Raw genomic sequence first — 20,533 nt, 5'->3', positions numbered from 1 at the left:
TAAACCCCACAGGGGGAAAGGGGAAGGGGACAGAGAAAAGACCGCCTTGCTTCTGGGTTCACTTCACCACCGTTAGGCACCTACGGTTACTCCTTCTGGCGTAACACTTCAATGCGAACTGCAATTAAAATAACATCATTTGAAATAAACTTCTGACATATTCTCTTGTACTCTTTAATTCTCTTTTCATTTATGCATTTGCTTACCCCACTTTTGTCACGGCTTAGCCTCTCTTCTATAAGTCTTTTGGTATCTTTAACTTATAACAACTGTGGTTTCCTGAACCATACTCCATAATGCAATTACCTGTCTGTTGTCAAATATTTCTTTTAACTAAAACGTTTTCTTTTTTCTTTCAAGGAACTTGCGGTTTTGAAGTCTGGATTTTCTTCTTTGGCGCTAGACTTCATAGGATGAACAGGTGAGTTAAACTGGTACTCTAGTAGATAATGTTTCTCTCAATTTTTACACCCAACTCCTATTTATCAAATCTTATAATAACCCTATCTAACTCCACGTCACTCACGAAACGCTGGCTGTCCTAACTGATTCTACAATTGAATTTGAACTACACTAACCCTTTACTGACTAAGAAAATTCCTGAGCTCTCTCACTCTCTCTAATCGTTGGTGAAGTGCGTGGCTTCAAACGCTGCCAATGCACTTTACTGCCGAGTCTGTCCTTGCACCTTTAAAGGCTTGTGAAGACTAGACCGGCAACTTCAAAGCCTTTCTCGCACGCCACAGTGCTCTCTCGGATCACTGGAGGGGGCGCGTTCAACTCCGGCCATTGCTTACCCTAATCTGCGTCCCCCGATCCGACTGCGATAAATTACGGCAACACAGTGTGCCACATGGGCAGTCGGATGTAGAACCTTGACAGTACCCCTCCGCAAGGCCAAGCCTACCGGCTTGGGTTTGCGAGGATACTCTAGGAGCATGAACGTTTGATTGCTCCTCCCAAGATCTCTCCTCTGGTCCATGGCCTTTCCAATCGATCAAGTAAGATGTCTTTCCTCTAACCATTTTTTAATCTAAAATCTTCTTATTTCTCTATCTCCTGATTGGTTCTCTCCGTCTGACCATCAGTTTGTGGGTGAAAACTCGTGGAATACCTGGTTTCTATGCCCAGTGTTTTAGTAAAGGTCTTCCAATACATCAACACTTGAGGCCACTGTTCTGTGATGAACTATACGAGGCAACTCCCAGCAGTGCATACAAGTCACATTACCACTGTGACATCAACTTATGAAGCCATTACACTGTGTTACACATGGAACATTCAGCAGCACATACACCAACATACGGGATCCTTCTTACACCAACATGTGAAGTCACTGTTCTGTGATGAACTATGCGATGCAACTCCCAGCAGTGCATAAAACTCGCAGAACCCCTGTTATATCAACATATGAAGCCACTACACCATATTACTCATGGCAACACCCAGCATCACATACACCAACATACAGAATCCTTCTTACACCAACTCGTGAAGCTACTATGCTATACTTGGTGGCACCCAGCAGCACATACACCAACACGTGAAGCCACGGTACTATACGTAGCAACACGTGAAGCCACTGTTCTGTCCGATACTGTACTATACGTTCAACTCCCAGCAGCGCATACAAGTCACACAACCCCTGTTACATCAACATATGAAGCCACTACACCATATTAAATATGGAAACACCACGCAGCAGATACACCAACATAGACTCCTTATTACACCAACCTGCGAAGCCACTATACTATACTATACTATACGTGGCAGCACATATACCAACTCACACAACCCTTAACAAACCAAAATGTGAAGACGCTGTTCTGTACTGTACTATACTATAATATACGTGGCAACACACAGCAGCACATATACCATCTCACACAACCCCTGTTACATCAACATATGAAGTTACTGTGCAACACTACACATGGCAATGCCGGTCTGAACTTATACCTACATACCCAACCCCTATTACGCCAACATGTAACCCTCCTTTAATGAAGCGTAGATGGCAACACCAGGTAGGACATACAGCAACATTCAGAATTCCTATTACACCAACATGAGAAGTCACTTCACACATGGCGACACCAGGCAGCACCAGTCAGCACATATGCCAACACACAGAACCCTATTACACCTATGTGTGAAGCCACTATACTATATTACGCATAGCAACACCCGGCTGCACATACATCAACTTACGAAATCCCGGTTACATCAATACATGAAGCCACAGTACTGTACAGCATGTTGCAACAACTGACTGCAGATATACCTTAACACCCGACCCCTACTACACCAACACGTAATGCCACTGTACTATATCGGGGCTCGAAAATTCATAAAAATGTTACTAGACTTGCAGGTCTAGTAACTTGAATAATCTGCTCGACCTGACTTTAATGTACTTGACCTGTGAACTTGGTCTCAAATTGTGTGATCCTAGGCAAATTTGTTGTCTTTTGGCGCTGCCTTTATCGCATAGGAGAGCATCTTCAATTATGCAAGTTCACTAAATCTACTGTACAATTTTTTTTTTTTTTTTTTTTTTTTTTTTTTTACTAGACTAAATGTTTGCTCCATATAAAACAAGAATCAAGCTCATATATAGGGTACACATGATTCCTGTCTTGCCTCTTAGCTCACTAATAGCATTGTCATCTGGGCAGGAGCAGTAATAATTCCCACTTCATGTTTAAAAACTCACTTTTCATAAATCAATTACTAAAGCATGATGTGGTAGTGCACTTTCATTTACAGATAGCACATTTTACAGTGAAATGACCACAAATCCTTACCACTAACGTAGTTTTACTGATAATAGTGCATAAATAATGTTTGGAAATTGGGTATCATCAAAAACATTTTACATTTGCACATCACTAAGTAGAGTGCTCTAATTTGTTTTGATCCTCTAAACCTATTTTTACACCACAGAATTTACAAAAATATGTCTTCCTAACTAGTGAAATATATTTGTAATGTTTGAACAGTACACTTCAGTGTTGTGTTAGAAAAAAGCCTGACATCTTACAGCCTTTTATTTCACATGCTTTGCACAGTTCAATTGTCACACAGTTCACTTCAAAATCTGCTAACTTCAATCACAGAAACAAACATAAATGCAGGAAGACAAACCGACTTGTGACCTCTGTCTCTGAAAGCCAGTAAATGTGACAAGATAACAAGATTTAAAGGCATCTTTATTGTTCTTCCACTTTGCGAGAAATAAAGACGCCTTTAAATCTTATGTTGTCACATTCGCTCTGCTTTCAGAGACAGAGGTCAAAAGTCTGTTTGTCTTCCTACCTCTGCTTTTCGTTCTGTTACTGATGATAGAGGATTTTCAGCTCACCAGAAAGGGCGAATAGTCCCTAAAAATAGCTTGTCCTGATTAAATCTTGCTCGACAATGCGTGTGGGCGAGTGGATTTTTCGAGCCCTGTATATGATACAGCTCCCGCCTCCATACATCAACACACCAAACCCTGTAATTCACCAACCTATGAAGCTGCTATTCTACTATACATGGTAACACCCCAAGCCGCTGTTACAAAACTATATGTTAAATTACACAAGCGCTTTCTAGGTACTGTGACTCTTAGTAGTGATAGGCATTCCCCTATAACAACATGTAACATTCATAGAACTACATGCATGTTCCATGACATTGTGTTTTGCGTTGTCTTCAAACATGCCATCCGTCGAAGCCATCTTTACCTCGTGCTGGTCAAACACTCGGTGCAGCATTACCTGAATTTACTAGCAGCGAAGAATCAATGGGAACCCGTAGCACTGTGCTACTGCATGAATCTTTGTCTATTAAGAGAGAGCAATCCAGTCTCCGCAGCGCGGCTCAACTTCCCAGAGTGAAGAGCGTGCAGCACGGTGGTGCGTCTCTCACTTATCTTGCCAAACTGTTTAAAATCACGTTCAGTAAGATGCCGGTCAAACCATTTCAGATCAGACACTTTCAGATTTAAAAAAAATTAATATGGGGTTGGTTTTAAGGCTTCCTTGTATTAACTGCAGCTTAGATTCAATACAGGCTCACCGTGGTAGAACAACGCCATCTTCCCACTGCTTGAAACCAAGAAATGACAAGTTCAGGCATTAGAAAATGAAATGAGTGTTCGAGGCATGTGTGGCTGTAGAGACACATGCTTTACATAAGTCCGCCATCTAGTGTTGGGCTCGGGTGATTACAAGTTGTTTTTGTTCGAAATACGTTTTTTGAGTCACAACGTTGTGTGACTCCTCCTGTTGGTGAAAATGCACATGGGCATCAACTCCATTGTTAGATTGTTTTTTCCACTGATGTGTTCGGATGTACTCTCTCGCTCCTACAATCCTCGGAGAGGCTTCGGACCCTGAGAGCACCTGCCCCAGATCAAAAGCCCCAAAAAATCGTCTCCACCCGATAAAACTGCTCACTGGCGGCCACTGCACAAAAGCCATGGCGCGCACTGAAATACTGAGTCGGATACCCCGTCCTCTGGCTCAGTGCCAAAACATCGGCCTACAGCAAGGGCCTCCACTCCTCCAAATCTGATTTGGCCCCAACACATCGAACCTCGTGTTCGGTTCTGAAACCTAAAGCTTCAACTGCACCGGTGCCAAAATGCTATGCTTTCGGGCCAAACACTCCACCTGAACTCATTCTTGAAACTATGCAGGAACTACTTGATCCGACTTTCCAAATTCAGCCCGGAACTGAAAAGATTATCCTTCACCCTGCAACTCCTCAACCTTCAAAGAGACTCTTATCTTTTGATGAGATTATTGTAGCTCCAATTCCTAAAAAGAAGTAAAAGTATATCTTCACTTGCACGTTAAACGTTCCTCTTCCTACCTCTCCAATTCCATCAACACCAACCACACACACTCCACCACCCACGTACCCACACCAATCTGAAGAGTCATTTCTCACCACATTCACCTATAGTAGGTGAATATGATGCTATAGGAGAGGATACACAGCCTAGGACCCATGGGGCACACCTGATATAGAGCCACAAAGGGACACAGATCAAGACTGTTACTCTACTCACCCACCCCACCAGATGATGCTTCAGCGTATCAGGACTTCATATCCAGAGCTGCAGCATACCACCCGGTGCCCCTACATAAATACCCTATAGATGATCACCTCCTCCTTTCTGCTCAACGAGGATCTCCGTATTTACCAATGTTCAAAGGAGTGCTACATCATGCTGATGACATTTTTAAAGACCCCGTCAAATCATGTATCATCACACCAAGAGTTGCAACAAAAATAAGGCCGCTCCATGTTATCCTATATAATTAAAGGGTAATTAACACCAGACTCCTTTGTAGTAGCCAACGCTAGAAATCGGGCAAACTCTCAAATAACTGGGGACGCACCTCCCCGAGTTAAGGAGTCAAAGCTTATTGGGTTGCAGCCCAATCTGCTAATCGCTGGCGAATTGCAAACAGACAAGCGCTTTTGGCACACTGCGACAGGACACACTTGGACGAAATGGAGGAACTCCTCCAACACCTCCCAGAGGAATACAAAAAAGGGGGCATGAAATTGTTAATGAAGGGAAGTTAATTACTAATGACTCCATTAAATGTGCACTAGATTCAGCAGACATTGCAGCAAGAGGCATAAATGCCAGCCTTCTCCTCTGGAGACATGATTGGCTTTGTGAGTCTGATTTTAAAGCTGAAGTACAGCAAACAATACTGAATCTCCAATCTGACAAAGAGCACCTCTTCGGTCTACAAGTAGATACGGCCCTTGAAAAAATGAAAAAACACCCTCAAGTAGCAAAATCCATGGGGGCTCTACAGTCTCCCTCCTATTGTGGGTCTTGTCATCGCCCAACTTTCAAACAAGGGGCCAGATCTGCTGCTCCAGACGCTACAGAGTCCTCTTACAAGAATCAAGCACAATCCTCAACCTCTGAAACCGACCACAGAGGCTCATATAGAGAGAACAATCACAAAGGGTGTGGTCGCGGAAATTCAACCCGTACCACAAATGCAAAAACCAAGCAGTTACTTGCTCACCATTCCCCCCCCAAACATTTAACACCTGTAGGGGGACGTCTTCAAAATTTGCATACAGCATGGAAATCCATCACAACAGATCAATGGGTGTTGGACATTATCCAACATGATTACTGCCTGCAGCTCATTACCACTCCTCTATATATCCTACCCCGAAAATACAAACTATCCGTACAACATCAAGCTCTCCTCAAACAGGAGATTTCAGCTCTCTTGCTCAAAGAAGCCATGGAGCCCATTTCAACATCAAGTAACAGGAGTATATTTCTCATTTCCAAACAGGACGTCTCTCTTCGACCCATTCTAGACCTCAGACCTCTCACTCACTACATCCGATCGGAACATTTCCAGATGTTCACTCTGCAGGAGGTGATACCATTGCTGCAAAAAGGTGATTTCATGGCCGCTTTAGACATCAGACGCTTATTTTCATAAACCCATCCATCCCTCGTACCTCCAATACCTCTGGTTTGTCTTCCAGTGAAAGCACTATCAACTTGGAGTTCTTCCCTTTTGAGTCGCACTCCTCACACGGGTATTCACGAGGTGCTTAAAGGTGGTAGCCGCGCATCGACGCAGACAGAACATTGATGCGTTTCCATATCTAGACGATTTACTCATAAATGCAAACCGCTCTCAAGTTTGCAGCCAACATACACAACAAACACTAATCCTACTATATCAACTAGGGATTACCGTCAATCTGCAAAAATCCCATCTAAATCCGTCCAAAACACTGCCGTATTTAGGGGCCATACTCGATGCGCACCTGGGTCAGCTTACCCAAATACAGACCGAATACACGATATTCGTACCCTGATCCAAGAGTTTCAAACTGGCCATCAGGTCAAAGTCAAAACAGTATTTATTTATTTTTTTATTTTAAAAGGTTTCTATAGCGCAAACATGACAACCGGGGGTATCCGAGCGCTTCACAATTTATACATCAAGCGGAATACAGATACAAGCAATCAAAGCAGAAGCAACCGAGCAGAGGATAAAGTCATGTGGAGCAAAGGGAGTCTCAAGACCATATCAGCTGGGCCACAAAACTACGACTGTGACCTCCATAACAGATTGAAAAGCAGAACGAGGGCTTTACAATTTATACACCAAGCGTAATCTAGATACATGCAATCAAAACAGAACTCACAAAGGAGATGAGAGTCGTGTAGAGCCAAGGGAATCTGGTGACCATATCAGCTGGGCAATAGAACTATGACTGTGACCTCCGTAACCACTTGAAAAGCCCATCAGAGGCAGAAATTTCTTCATCAAGAGCCCTTTGACTTCCTTTTTGAAGAGGACTATGGATGGGTTCACCCTGACTTCAGGCGGGAGTGAGTTCCAAATCCTTGGTGCTATCCCAGAGAAGGCTCGATTATATGTATATATTTTTTTCTTCTTGAATTTTGAGTTTCTGAGTGAGGTACAAAGGGGTATTGAAGTGAATGGCTTTGTGTGCCATGCAGGCAATTTTTAATTGTGCCTTTTAAGCATGATGGCGTCCTGCATCGCAATAGTTCCTCATATCGGCTTACATATGAGACCGCTGCAAGAATGTCTCTCTCGTCCATGGACGCTTCACAGTCTAGTATTGCTAGACTGCTGCACACGTTACTCTCTGCAGTAATGGACCTCACAAAACCTGTCCAAGGCAGTTTCTAGAGCCAGTTCCCCAAGCCATTCTCACAATGGACGCTTCACTGAAAGGACGGGGAGCTCACCTTCAGAATCTAATAATTCAGGGTGTTTGGGACTCCAAACACCAGGGTCTCCATATAAAGCACCTCGAGCTTCAAGCAGTTCACCTGTCATTGAAAGCATTCCTACCTCACCTTAAAAACAAGGTTGTTAATGCAATACCTCTCACATTTGTGAAAGTTAGAGCTGTTGGTGTTAAAAATGACAATGTTTTTTACTTTCGCTTTTTTATTTGCATTCTTTGTTCTGTTGCTTGAAGATAGTGAGATGGCCATAGAGGCATTGTCAGGAAGAGTAAGGGAGGGAGAAACATGTAAGGGATCCTACGACGCAAAAGCAGTGCTTTAAGTGAGATGAGAAAAGCCGTGTTGGGCTTTAAAATGGATCCTTATAAAAAGACGAGGTATAGGCGGTTAAAGGGTATGGCTTGAAATACGTACAACAAGCTCACGTGCTTTAAACATTAAGCCACATGATCGATAATTGGGTTTTGTTAATGCATGCAGCCCCCGTGCTACCATGACCGAGAGAATACCACTCAGACCTGATGGGCCAGCTTGCCTTCGGTTTACTGTGAGCCATTTCACGTTCGCCCCGGTGTGAGAAAGTGACATCTTTTTTGCATGGTATGCCCCCACTTTTTGCTGATGTACTTTGACTGAGTGTGCCCTAGGCTCCTGCCAATCAGGTGCCCAGGGCCTATGTTCCTAACCTAAAACTGCCTAACAGCCTAAACCCAATTGGCATCTCTGGCCACATGTCAGTCCCTGGTAAATGGTGCCCTAGGTACCCAGGGCGCTGTGACCAGAGAAGGCCCCTAAGGGCTGCAGCACTTATTGTGCCACCCTTAGAGGCCCTGTACCCTGACACACACACACACACACACACCCACACACCACACACCACACACCACACACCACACACCACACACCACACACCACACACCACCCACACACACCACACACACACACACACCCCTCCCTTTTTGCAGGCTGAGTGTCTGGGTGCAGAACAATACAGAGAGTCGACATGGCACATATCCCTGTGTGCCATGCCCACAAACACACTGCCCTGGCATACCTCAGTCACCCCTCTAGCTGGGTGCCCTATACCAGTGGTGTGGGTACGGGTGCATGAGCCCTGTACCCCTACAGTACCCAGGTCCATTCCTGGGCACTGTAAGTTCAGTGCTGCCATTAAGAGTATATGGTGCTGGGAGGTCGACATCACGAACTCCACAGCACCATGATGGCTGCACTGAAGACTGGGAAGTTTAGTATCAAACTTCTCAGCACATTAAACCCACACTGATGCCAGTGTGGGATTTAATGTAAAATGTACGACAGAGGGCATCTTAGAGATGCCCCCTGAAACTAACCAACAACCAGCGTCCTGACTGAGAGGCTGCCACCCAGCGGACACGTTGCTGGACCCCTGGGTTGAGAGCCATCCGCTCTCGTGGGCGTGCAACAATGCACATCCTGGGGCGAGGTGCTAGATCTCCTCCCCCAGGATGGGCAGGGAAAGCTTCAAAGGCATGCCGCCTTTGTGAGTTTTTCTAGGCCACTTGCTGTACTCGGCAACTGGCCCCCACTGGTTCTGACCCCCACTCTGGCCGGGAAATCAGCGGGAAAACCCAAGTAAGGAAAGGGGTTGTGCCAGCCTCTGCCAACCCCACCCCTCAGGTGGGGGAGGCGAGGTGAAGCACAACTCCGGGCTCTCGCCATCTTGGGATGGGGAGCCCTACCCAATCAGGACTAGGATCCTGCCCCCTCCCACTGGAGAGTGGCAGGATAGGGGTGTACCCACCCCAGGGAAGGGACCCGTTGGTCCCTGACCTTTACCTACCTGTAACGCCCCAAATTTAATATTTAGGGTCACCCTGAACCTTCCTTCCTCAGATTCCGAAACTACAAAAAAGAACAAGAAGAAAGAAGACCTGCCGTGCAGCTGCTAACAAGAGGACGACACCAACTGACTTGGCCCCAGCCCTACCGGCCTGTCGACCCTCGAACCTGCTCCTGCTTAACCTCGGCGTCTGCAGTGGTCAGCAAACTCAAAAACCCCGGAGGACCTGACTGCCTTGTGACTCTAAAGACTGGGACTCCCACGGGCAGTGGTTCTGCTCAACAGCAACAACCCCTGGTGCCAGCCAGGAACCGAGACTCCTGCACACTCTGCACCCGCCAAGCCCGGCCTGTGCCTGAGTGAACAAAGACCACGAGGACGTTCCCCCGGCAACTGTGACCAAGAATCCAGCACCCAAGGACCCTCCAACGCTCCTGACGACACCTACAGCCTCAACTCCAGGCCCCCCCCCCCCCCAACCGCGACCAGCAGAGGGTAAGATTTCCCAACGCCAAAAGACACCCCGGCGCCCTGCGGCCCCCTGTGCCCATCTCCTAGGTGCCTACCTAACCTACAGCTTCCCAACTTACCTCTCGAAGTGGTGGTCGCACCTGAAGAATCTTCGTCCCTGAGCTTGCAGCCTTGGTTCATCATGCAGCTTCTCCATTGAAATACATTGAGCGCCCGACGGCTCAAAAGCACCCTGCACCCAGCCGCCCGATTGCCCTTGGAATTGCAGCCTCTGTTCTCTTCTACTTCCCCACTTGCCCTGTGTAAGTGACCAGGTGCTCAGCTCCCACAGCTGCGTGGCCTGCTAGAAGCCACCAACCAAAGGCCCCCTGCCCGCCATAGGCTAACATTGGGCCTACTCTCTCTGCACCCGGCTGCCCCCGTGCCGCTGAGGGTGTAACTACTGTACCTACCTGAACCTGGGAGACCCCGGAGTCTTGCCCCAGAACCTTAACTCTGCCAGTCGAGTACTTACCTGACAGCCGATAACTCGCATTTTCTCCATAAGGTAACATTGACTGGTTTCACTTAGAAATTCTTTTCAGTGTCGAGTTTTGAAACTTTGAAATATTCACTAAAAATCATCCGATCAACGAAAACGTAATTACTCACCTGTTACCAAGAGAGATCCCAGTGCTAGATCTTGGTGCCCAGCACTGACCCAAAAAAGTCATTCAACTGTGATTTTCAGATGACCTGTTTTTCCCCCCATAGGATAACATTGCCTGGTTTTCACCAGAAATTCTTCTAAGTGCCTATTTTTGCAACATACAAACAATCCTTAAAATTCGCCTGTTTAACAAAAACGATTTCTGTCAAATGTTTTCAGGAAATGTCCCAGTGCTGAATCCAGGATCCAGCACTGAGTAAGAAAAAGTCACGATAACGTAACTTACCTGCTAAGTGAATTTCCTCCCATAGGATAACATTGGTGATTCTATGTGAAAAAGTTTGTGTCAACTTATGAAATACAATAATATTCCTTATAAATCATACCTTTAACCAAAACGCATTTACTCCCCTGTTTCCAGGAAATGTCCCAGGGCTGAATCTAGGATCCAGTCCTGTGGTTAGAAAAGTAATCCAAAAAGTAATTAACTGCATTTTACTTAAAAAGCCCATTCAATTGAATGTACTATACCTGCAATGTGTTGCAATCTGCTTTCTTAAACCTGTAATCAAAACCAGTACCAGTTATACTGCAATTCTGAACTATGCCAAGACAATCACTACTGCAAAGTATTTATATGCTTACCTGTTCCAGGCTTGCTTGGTTCTAGAAATAAAAGTTTATTTTTTTATACAAAACAATTGGCCTAGAGTTCAGTTCTTGAGTGTGTGAGACTCTTTGCTGACTGAGTGTCTACAACAAATGCTTTACACTGTCCTCTGATACTGCCTTACTGCTCGACCAAGCTACCACTTTAGAGAGTAAGGTTATATCTAACTTTAGCCTCTGCCAAACCCCTGGGGACTGTGGACTCTGTGCACACTGAACCTTACTTTGGTGCATTGTATATACAGTGCCACTTTCTTACACCCGGGCATTTGAATGGGACAAAAGCTGGGACCCCGGATACGTTTTACATCCAAACAAAGTCAACAAATGCAGAGATGCTGGAGACATTTCAGCAGGAGTGGTGTGCAGCTTCTTTAGAGTACATTTGAGCAGACCATGCAGCTTGAAGTCGCAGACAGCTACAGACATCTCCAGGGTGCAGCAGTGAAAGTGTTTTAGAGTGTTTATTGCTAAAGCCCTCCAAAAAGCTGTGCGTCCCCGTTTAAAAAAAATATATATATATTTTAAGTAGGGGGGGCCAGATTTTGAATAAGTACAAATACAGAGATGTGAAAAGGAAAGAAGTAAGAACGACTATTAGCTTACACGTCACTGTAGTCAAAACTATTTTAGGCTCAAATATATCACACAATGCTCTTTAGAATTAAATCATTTTTATTGACAATACACCTAGTAAAGCAATACACACAGCAAGCCGCCTGCAACCCTGGCGGGCCGGCCGCAATGTTAGCAGTGACAGAGTAAATGCAAGTAACAAGTCATTAAAATGAAGAGCGCGACTACAGGTTCCACCGCAAGCTGCCTACAACCCATCCAGGGCCGGCCGCGTCATCTAGAGATCATGGGAGTCCGACATGACTCAAAAATTAAAGTTTAGCAAACTTCACCAAAAGCCTGGCTGGACCACCCCCCAAAATCTTCATCATATCAAGGTAGCTGCTAGGCATCGTCTTATTACTCCAAACAACAAAGAAATCCTTAAAAATAAAGAGCACAAACCTACAAAACCTCCCCCTCCAGCGAGCCTGCGGTCTGCGATGGCGCGCTCTCAAGGGATCACAATGACCATCAGGTGCCCCCCCCCCCCCCCCCAACAGGATCTCCTTCCTCCCGCCAAGACGGTGTCAATCTCAATATACGCAAGTATTTTGGAGAAGTCAATTCTGTAAACTCCCATGATGGGATGGAAATGAAAGGGGCCCGTACTCTAGCGTAGTCAGACTTGTCACCTAAAGTTGCCATTGACAAGCGCTCCATTCCCAGTAAGCTCCACAGTTGATGAAGCCACTGTTGATGGTCTGGAATCCTATCCGTGTTCCAGTTGGACAATAATACCCGATGGGTGGTGTTGAGTGCCAGGGCCATCTGTCTACCTTTTATAGATCGAAGCGGAAATGTTAGAGCGTTCGGTAGACCCAAGAGTATATATGCGGGGCATCCGGGGATATTTGTGTCAAAGGCCCAATCAACCTTGTCCAAAATCCGCTCCCCATATCTAGTGAGTTTCGGGCAGTGCCATAGCAGGTGAAGTAGTGTGCCTGGGCTACCACAATCCCGCCAACATAGGCCATCACTCTGAGGGTTCCATTTCTGCATTCGGGTGGGAGTGTAATACCAATAGGAAGCGATTTTATAAGAAGTCTCTGTGTGCCCCATATTGTATGCTGTATTCTATAAAAGATGTCGTTCCATTCCTATTCGGACAATGTTTGGCCCAGTTCTCCCTCCCATCGTATCTGGCCTGGAGATTTACCTTTGCGGAGCTGCAATGAGAGATGAGTAAATCTCTGAGATGATTCTTTTTTCATCTTTCTTAAACAACTATTTTTCGAAGGGGGACATAGGTCTGCTTGCCTGAGGTCTAGTCGCAGCATCAAGCACCCAAAGCAGTATTTAGGCATGGAGGTATTGGTCCCAATCTAACAAGCCATAATCCTCCTTAAGTTGGGCAAAGGGAATACGGCCATCGTGGTCGAAAAGACATCCAAGCCGCTTACACCCACATACCGCCCATCGCCTATCTGCACCCTTAGCCATGCCTGGAGCAAAGTCCGGATTCGAGAATATGCTGACTAGGGGATAAGGGAACGTGGTGAGGACAGCACAGATTGCTACCCTATCCCAGACCCAAAAGACCGGGCTGGTGATAGGGGAGGAATACAGCCCCCAAGCTCTATAAGACCTAGGCAACCACCCCTCTCTCCAGATGTGTCTACCCGCCATCGTCTGGTCCATAAAGACCCAATGCTTTTCCGTGAGTGATCGATTCCGCTCCACCAGGGAACGCAACTGGGCGGCCTGATAGTATCGAGTTGCATTGGATAGCGTGAGGCCTCCGTCCCATTTTGATAGTTGCAGGAGGTGTTTCTGCAATTTGGGTTTTATGGTCCCCCAAATAAAACACTCCATTTTCCTCTGACGCTTGAGAAGCAAGCCAAGGGGTGGTTTTAGTGGAAGGGTCTGAAAAATATATAGGGCTCTAGGGAGGATGGTCATCTTTACTGAGGCAAGCCTGCCAAACCATGCAGCTGAAGCCGCTGCCAGTGGAGCGAATCCTTGGGAAGAAGATCAAGCAATTTGGAGTAGTTGGATTCAGTTGTCTTCGTCAAATTACTACTAAGCACCATGCTGAGGTATGGCAGGTCTTTCTCGACCCAGTTGAAGTCTTAACTGGGAGCGAAAAGCCCTCTCCATGCGTATATCGTGGGTCAAGTTCAGGATTTGAGATTTGTGCAAGTTAACCCAGAAGCCTGTAAGGTGTCCGAATGTGTAGAGATCTGCTACTATAGCTATAAGGGAGGTAATCTGGTGAGTAATAGAAAAAATGACATCCGTGTACAAGCTGATCAGGTGTTGTTCCTCCCCGAAGGTGATACCCATAGCCATAGGGTTATCACAAAGTCTTTGAGCAAAAGGCTCCATGTAGAGGGCGAACAAGAGGGGTGAGAGAGGGCACCCTGTCTCGTGCCCCAGCCAATGTGGAAATCTGCAGATCTAACCCCGTTCACTCTAACTGCAGCACGTGGTGAGCTATAGATGCTCGCGATCCAGCTTTGAAAGTGTGTGCCCACGCCAAAGCATTTCAGGGTAACAAGTAGGGCCAGTGCACCCTGTCAAAAGCCTTCTCTGCATCCACCTCGCGGGAGCGTTGGACGTTATCTATGAGATAGCATAGGTGCATAGTGTTATCGCCACACTGTCGGCCCGAGCGAAATCCCGCTTGGTCTGCATCTATAAGGGCAGGCATCATGGAATTGAGGTTCTGGGCTAAAACACTAGCAAACAGCTTAGCATCAATATTCAGTAGAGAAATCTGGCGGTACGCACTACAGAGTTCGAGGTCCTTACCCGGTTTTGGTATGACTGTAATCACTCACAGCTTGGAGCATCGTTTCAGTAAGTGTGCCCGTCACAGCGAAGGAATTGAACAGTCTGGTAAGTATGGGGGCTAGCTCCGGGCAAAAGGTCTTGTAAACGACAGCACTGAACCCGTCTGGACCAGGCGCCTTAAGGGGTTTCAAACACGCTATCGCCAAGACTACTTCTTCAAGGCGGATAGGCTTGTCCAAGGCGACTGCGTCACTAGCTGGTAGGGGGTAATAGAGGCCGCGTCTAAGTAGGCCAGCGGATCCAAGGAAATTAAAGCATCATGTGCATACAGATCTGCATTATAAGCCTGGAAGCTATCTGCAATACCAGTAGCTTCGGTGGCCTCCACCCCCGCCACACTGCGGGTCCTTTTAACAGCTTGTGCCTGTTGTTTCCCGAGTTAGCAATGTGCTAACATTCGGCCCCCTCTTTTGGTCCCCACGTTGTAGTTATGCTTCAGACGTAGTATTGCATTTTCAGTCCTATCTAATTCTCAGCGTTTGAGGTATAGCCACTCTTTGTCAAGCAGTCTCGATATCCAATGAGCACCAGCACGTTTATGGATAGCCTCCAATTCCCTCACCTTTAACTCGATCTCTACCCTCTTATATCTTCTCATTTTATTATCAAATGCAGCCTTTGCTATAAGAGCACCCCGGGCTACCAACTTCAACGCCTCCCACACCGGAGACAAGGCTGTGGTGCCATCCTCATTCAGTGAAAGATACTCCCGAATGGTATTCCTCAGTGTGGTCACTATCGCCGGGGACAACAGCATAGTGTCCCAGAGGTGCCACTGAGGAGCCCTATTGTACGAAGGAGAAACAGATATCGATAATGTTATGAGCGGACACGTTCCCAGGCGGAAGGGGAAGCTAAGAAATGATCCAACTGGGCATAGGTCTTATGAGCTGCAGAAAAGTAGGTGTAGTCCCGTTCCCAAGGGCGTAGGGCTCGCCACACATCAAGCAGACCACAATCATCCAACCATTCACAGCCTCCCACAGACAGGGCACCCATACCACCAACCCTCTGGCCAGAGCGGTCTAGTTCACCATCCATCACCACATTTAAATCGCATCCCACCTCAACAGCCGCATCAGGGGAGTGTAGTATCTTAGCTAGGGCGTCCAATAAGAAGGCCTCTTGGTACTCATTGGGGGAGTAGATTTGAAGCCACCGTAAAATGGAATGTATCTATTCGTACACTAAGGGCCAGTAATCTGCCCTTGATTTCAGCCACAGACCCCAGGACAGTGCCAGGAAAATGCTTGGAAAACAAGATTGGCACCCCACCTCACCCCCCCCCCCCCCCACCCCCCTCCTGCACTTCCTCGAGGACCAGAACTGCTGCGGGAACCCTCTAGCATGCATTCTGTGTGTGTCTTTTGGGAGTAGGTGAGTCTCTTGGAGCAAACAAACTCCCCTAAGGAATGCTCTAACAAATATAAAACTGCTTTTCTCTTGGTAGGGTTATTAAGACCTTGCACATTTAAGCTAACTATTTTAGTCTCCGCAGTTATGCGAGGGAGAACAGATCTAGAGAAGCCATAGTCGTGCTATGCAAAACCCACAGGAGACTGAAGGAGCTTCATGAAATATGGGACAACCCGCTCGTAATAGGCGGCGTGAAAGTGTTGAGGAATTGGCTTGCTGGTGGTGAACCCCAAACAAAACGTAACCCCAACATTGCAAAAAAATAAATGAATAAATGACATAGAGTGTTCAGTCCATTAACGGCGGGAAGTCCAAACACATGGGGGCAACCAAGAAGGCAGGAAATACTTACCAATATCATGGTTTAGCCAGTCCGCCCCCACCAGGCCTGTCGCCGCAAGATCTCCAACGCCCCAAGAATCTTTAGCTGGTGGATTAGCAGCATCCCCCTCGGCACCAGAGACTGAACAAATCACGGCTGACCTTTCTTTGGTGATAGCAGCTGGATCGGGGCACAATCGGTCCAATCTGGACTTGGAGCCACGGTGATAGCCAGGCAGGCCCCCGGCTCCAGGAGGGGAGCCCTGCGACGCTTGGCCATCAAGGGTGAGGTTAATTAGTCTGCAGGTCTCCGCTAGAGGGTGAAGCTTGCCCTTATAACGAAAAATGAGGCGGAATGGATGACCCCAAGAGTAGGACATTACTGCACATCGCAGGTGACTTGTCACAGGTTGAATATCTCTCATCTTCTGCAACGTTCTCGCCGCTAGGTCCTGAAAAAATTGTGGTGAGTGGTCTCTAAATTGTAGCGATTGGGTAGATCGAGCTGCTTTCAAGATGGCTTCCTTTACTTTAAAGTCCTGGATGCAAACTAAAATATCTGAAGGTGGGCGATTAGGTTGATGCCACTCGATGGCAAAGGTCCACTTTGATCACTTCTTCCCCAGTGATGCCCAGCACAGCGCTAAACAAGGCCTGTACGTAGCCTTCCAGGTAAGCTCCTTCCGTGCTGGTAGGGATCGCCCGGATATGAATTTTTTTTTTAGCGCTGCGATCTGTTCTCTAAATCTTCTGTATGCAATTGGAGGTCAAGTTGTTGGTCTTGCAACCGGATAACCTCCTGTTGAAGCAGTCAAAATTCCTCCTCTTTGGACATTGAGCTTTCTTCCAGCACGGCCACCCTTTCCCCACCCGCGTCCACATCACGACTCTCAGGTCAGACTGCAAGTCTGTGTTCACCATCAGGATATCCTCCCAAAGAGAGGCAAACAGGGTTTCCAAAGATTCTCGGGTCACCGTGACGTCAGGGCCCTCGTCTCCCCCGGTCTGCCCTGTGCTGATCCCCAGTTTTATTAAGGAGTAGGTCACGCTCGGACTGTTCTTCTGTTTTTTTTTCCCTTTGTTTTTTTCCCCCCTTGTGGTCGTCAGGATCTCGCTCCGCCGGTTCCAGTAGGGCGAGTGAATCGGGGCCAAGGAAGCCAATCGTAGGAGCAGCCCTGTAGGAGAGCAGGCAAGGCAGCGAGCAGCTCCAGAGTTGTATGCTCCGGGACCGCTATCAATGGGAGCGCTCTGTGATCCTCTGCACAGAATGTAGGTCAGGTCTCTACAGAGTGTAAAGCCAAAGGAACAGTCTCACGATCCCTAGTCACAACCCAAGTGGACACTGGTGGTCGATGTCCCCGGGCAAACAAACCACAGAGCCGAGGTCCAAACTAAGATATCATAAATCTAAAACGCAGCAAGGCAGTGCTATACCAGACAGGACAGGGTTGATATGTTCAGGGGAGAGGGGGGGCGGGGGGGGGGGGGGGGGAGGTGGATCACCGACTAGGCCCAGACCGTCGACCTATATGCCGGTTCTTGTTGAGCGGATGGACCCATAAACACAATACGCTCAATACGACTAGGCAATAGCCCGTCACCACACGTATTGAGCCCCAGGTAATGTCTCCGGGGGAGGTGCCTGCGACAGTCGTCCCCTCGTAATACCACTCTATGGGGGGGACGCACTGGGAACCGTCCCGGTATACCCCTTGATGCCTTCACTCATGCATCTGGCGGTACAGCTGTGCAGGACCGGGCTCACTGTTATTTAAATTTAAATTTATTGTTATGTTATTTACATTTATAACGCGCACGGATACTCCTGGGAGTGTCCCGGCGCGAGCAAGGGGAAACCTAACAATACCTGACGGTTAATTAAAGAGAAGTTTTTAACAGTTTTGTAAAAACAGCAATATCTTCCACACATCGAAGAGCGAAGGGAAGAGCATTCCAGGCACGGGCTGCAAGGACGGTCAAGGAGGCACCCCCCAAGCGATGTCGCTGGAACCCAGGGATTTTTGCCAGTTTAATAGATGAGGAGCGCAGAGGCCTCCCCGGAACATAAAAAGAGAATCGTTTCTGCAGATAGCTTGGCCCTAGGCCGTGGAGTGCACGATGGGCTATGGTGAGGGATTTAAACACCACCCGCGCCCTGACCGGAAGCCAGTGCAGGGAGCGCAGGTAATCCCGCGCACTCTCCCTGGGCGGGATCCCCCCCAGAAGGCGGGCAGCCGCGTTCTGGATCACCTGAAGTCTATTAAGGGAATAGGCTGGAATCCCCGCGTAGAGCGCGTTAGCATAATCCAGGCGGGACAAGATAAGCGCACGCACCACCGACTCACGAGCCGTCTGAGGAAGAAGCGGAAAAAATCTTCTCAGGACTCTAAGGAGCCCAAAACAGCAACCTGCCAGTCGCTTCACCTGACTGGAGAAGGAAAGATTCCCATCAAACCAAACACCCAGGTTCTTAGCAATCTGGCTACTGGACAGGGGGGACGGAAACTCAGCTGGCCAGATCGAGTCTCTGAACCCAGGTGGAAACTCGCCAAACAGCAGAACCTCTGACTTGTCTTCATTGCATTTCAACTGGGTGTTAGCCACCCATTCGAAAACTGCAGAGAGACACGATTGCACCGGGGCCACATCAGCCACGTTCTTATTCCAAGTAAACAATAGCTGCGTGTCATCAGCGTAAGCAATCACTTAGCCCCCAAACCCTCCGCCAAAGAAACGAGAGGGGTAAGGTAGATGTTAAACAAAAGGGGGCTGAGGGAGGAGCCCTGGGGAACCCCTGTGCAAACCCGCTGAGGAGAAGACGCTACCAGGGGTAACCAAACTTGCTGAGACCGACCCTCCAGAAAGGACTTAATCCAACCCCAGGCTGAGCCTGCCACTCCAATCTGTCAGTCTATCCAGCAGTAGAGAATGGGGGACCGTATCAAAAGCGGCCAACAGGTCGAGCAGCACTAAGGCTGCTCTCCCGCCGGCATCGAGACACTCCCAAATGGCTTCCGAAACTTCCACCAAAGCACCTTCCGTGCTAAAGGAAGGGCGGAAGCCTGACTGAGCAGGATGTAATAGGCTTGCTCCCTCCACATACTCTGAAAGCTGTCTGTTTACTATCTTCTCGCACACCTTAGTAAGGCTAGGGAGAAGAGATTGGTCTATAATTCCCCGGTAACAAGGGATTAAGAGTAGCTTTCTTCAAGAGGGGGGGGGATTTTAGCCTGCTTCCAGACACTCGGAACCCTAGCGGCAAGCAGGGACATATTAATAATGTAATTGACTTCAGCATTCACAACCTCTGCCACGGAAGCCAGAAGTCTAGCCGAGCACGGGTCAGCCGGGGACCCGGACTTCAAGCCCTTAAGTACTCTCAACATGCAGGACAGGTCAACCGAGGAAAAATTAACCATGAATGGTTGGAAGAGATGGCCGCCCGGTTGGGAGCAAGAGAGACCTCAGAAGGAGACATGCAGTCTTGGACAGCAGGACATACGAAGTTATCTTTTATCCCTTTAATTTTGTCCAAAAAAAATTTGGAAAGTGACTCGCACCAAGCCACTGTCGCAGGCATCAAGCTACTTTGAGCTGATGGGGACATAAAGCTCTGAACGATGGCAAAGATCTCTTTTGAGTTATTCTGAGCCTGATCTATGCGAGTGGCAAAATACTGTCTTTTAGCCAAAGAGATGGCCTTGTAATAAATGTTCTGGCCCTGCCTGAGCCGGCCCTTGGCCTCCCGACAGTAGTTGCTTAGGCGCCAGGATGACTCTAATTTCTTACAATCCTGCTTCAGGTGGAGCAACTCCACTGTGAACCAGGGTTTAGAGGGCGAATCCCTAGACCGTCTAGAAGAAGTCGGAGTGGCAATCTCAGCCAAAGAGTCCTGCAACCAGTTATAAAAGGTAGCAAGACTCCCATCCAAGTCCCGCGGAAGGGACGGTCTGCTAGCCTCCAGAACTCTAGCAAAATTGATGGGGTCAATTTTCTT

The 20,533-nt window shown here is 47.5% G+C and overlaps 1 protein-coding gene across 4 annotated transcripts in view; it reads left to right on the top strand.

The window, feature by feature from the left end:
- The window catches only part of LOC146863590 (uncharacterized), a 298,140-nt gene that overhangs the window by 43,269 nt on the left and 234,338 nt on the right, over positions 1-20,533 (top strand). For all 4 annotated transcript variants that reach the window (XM_085627591.1, XM_085627586.1, XM_085627589.1 and 1 more), the window contains one exon: positions 361-421. The gene's annotated coding sequence lies outside the window, so the exon portion shown is untranslated. The remainder of the gene's footprint in view (positions 1-360; positions 422-20,533) is intronic.

The sequence above is a fragment of the Triturus cristatus genome, chromosome 2_1 (genome assembly GCF_964204655.1).
Source record: "Triturus cristatus chromosome 2_1, aTriCri1.1, whole genome shotgun sequence".
Classification (NCBI taxonomy): Eukaryota; Metazoa; Chordata; class Amphibia; order Caudata; family Salamandridae; genus Triturus; species Triturus cristatus.
This window is presented reverse-complemented; position numbering and strand designations above follow the sequence as displayed.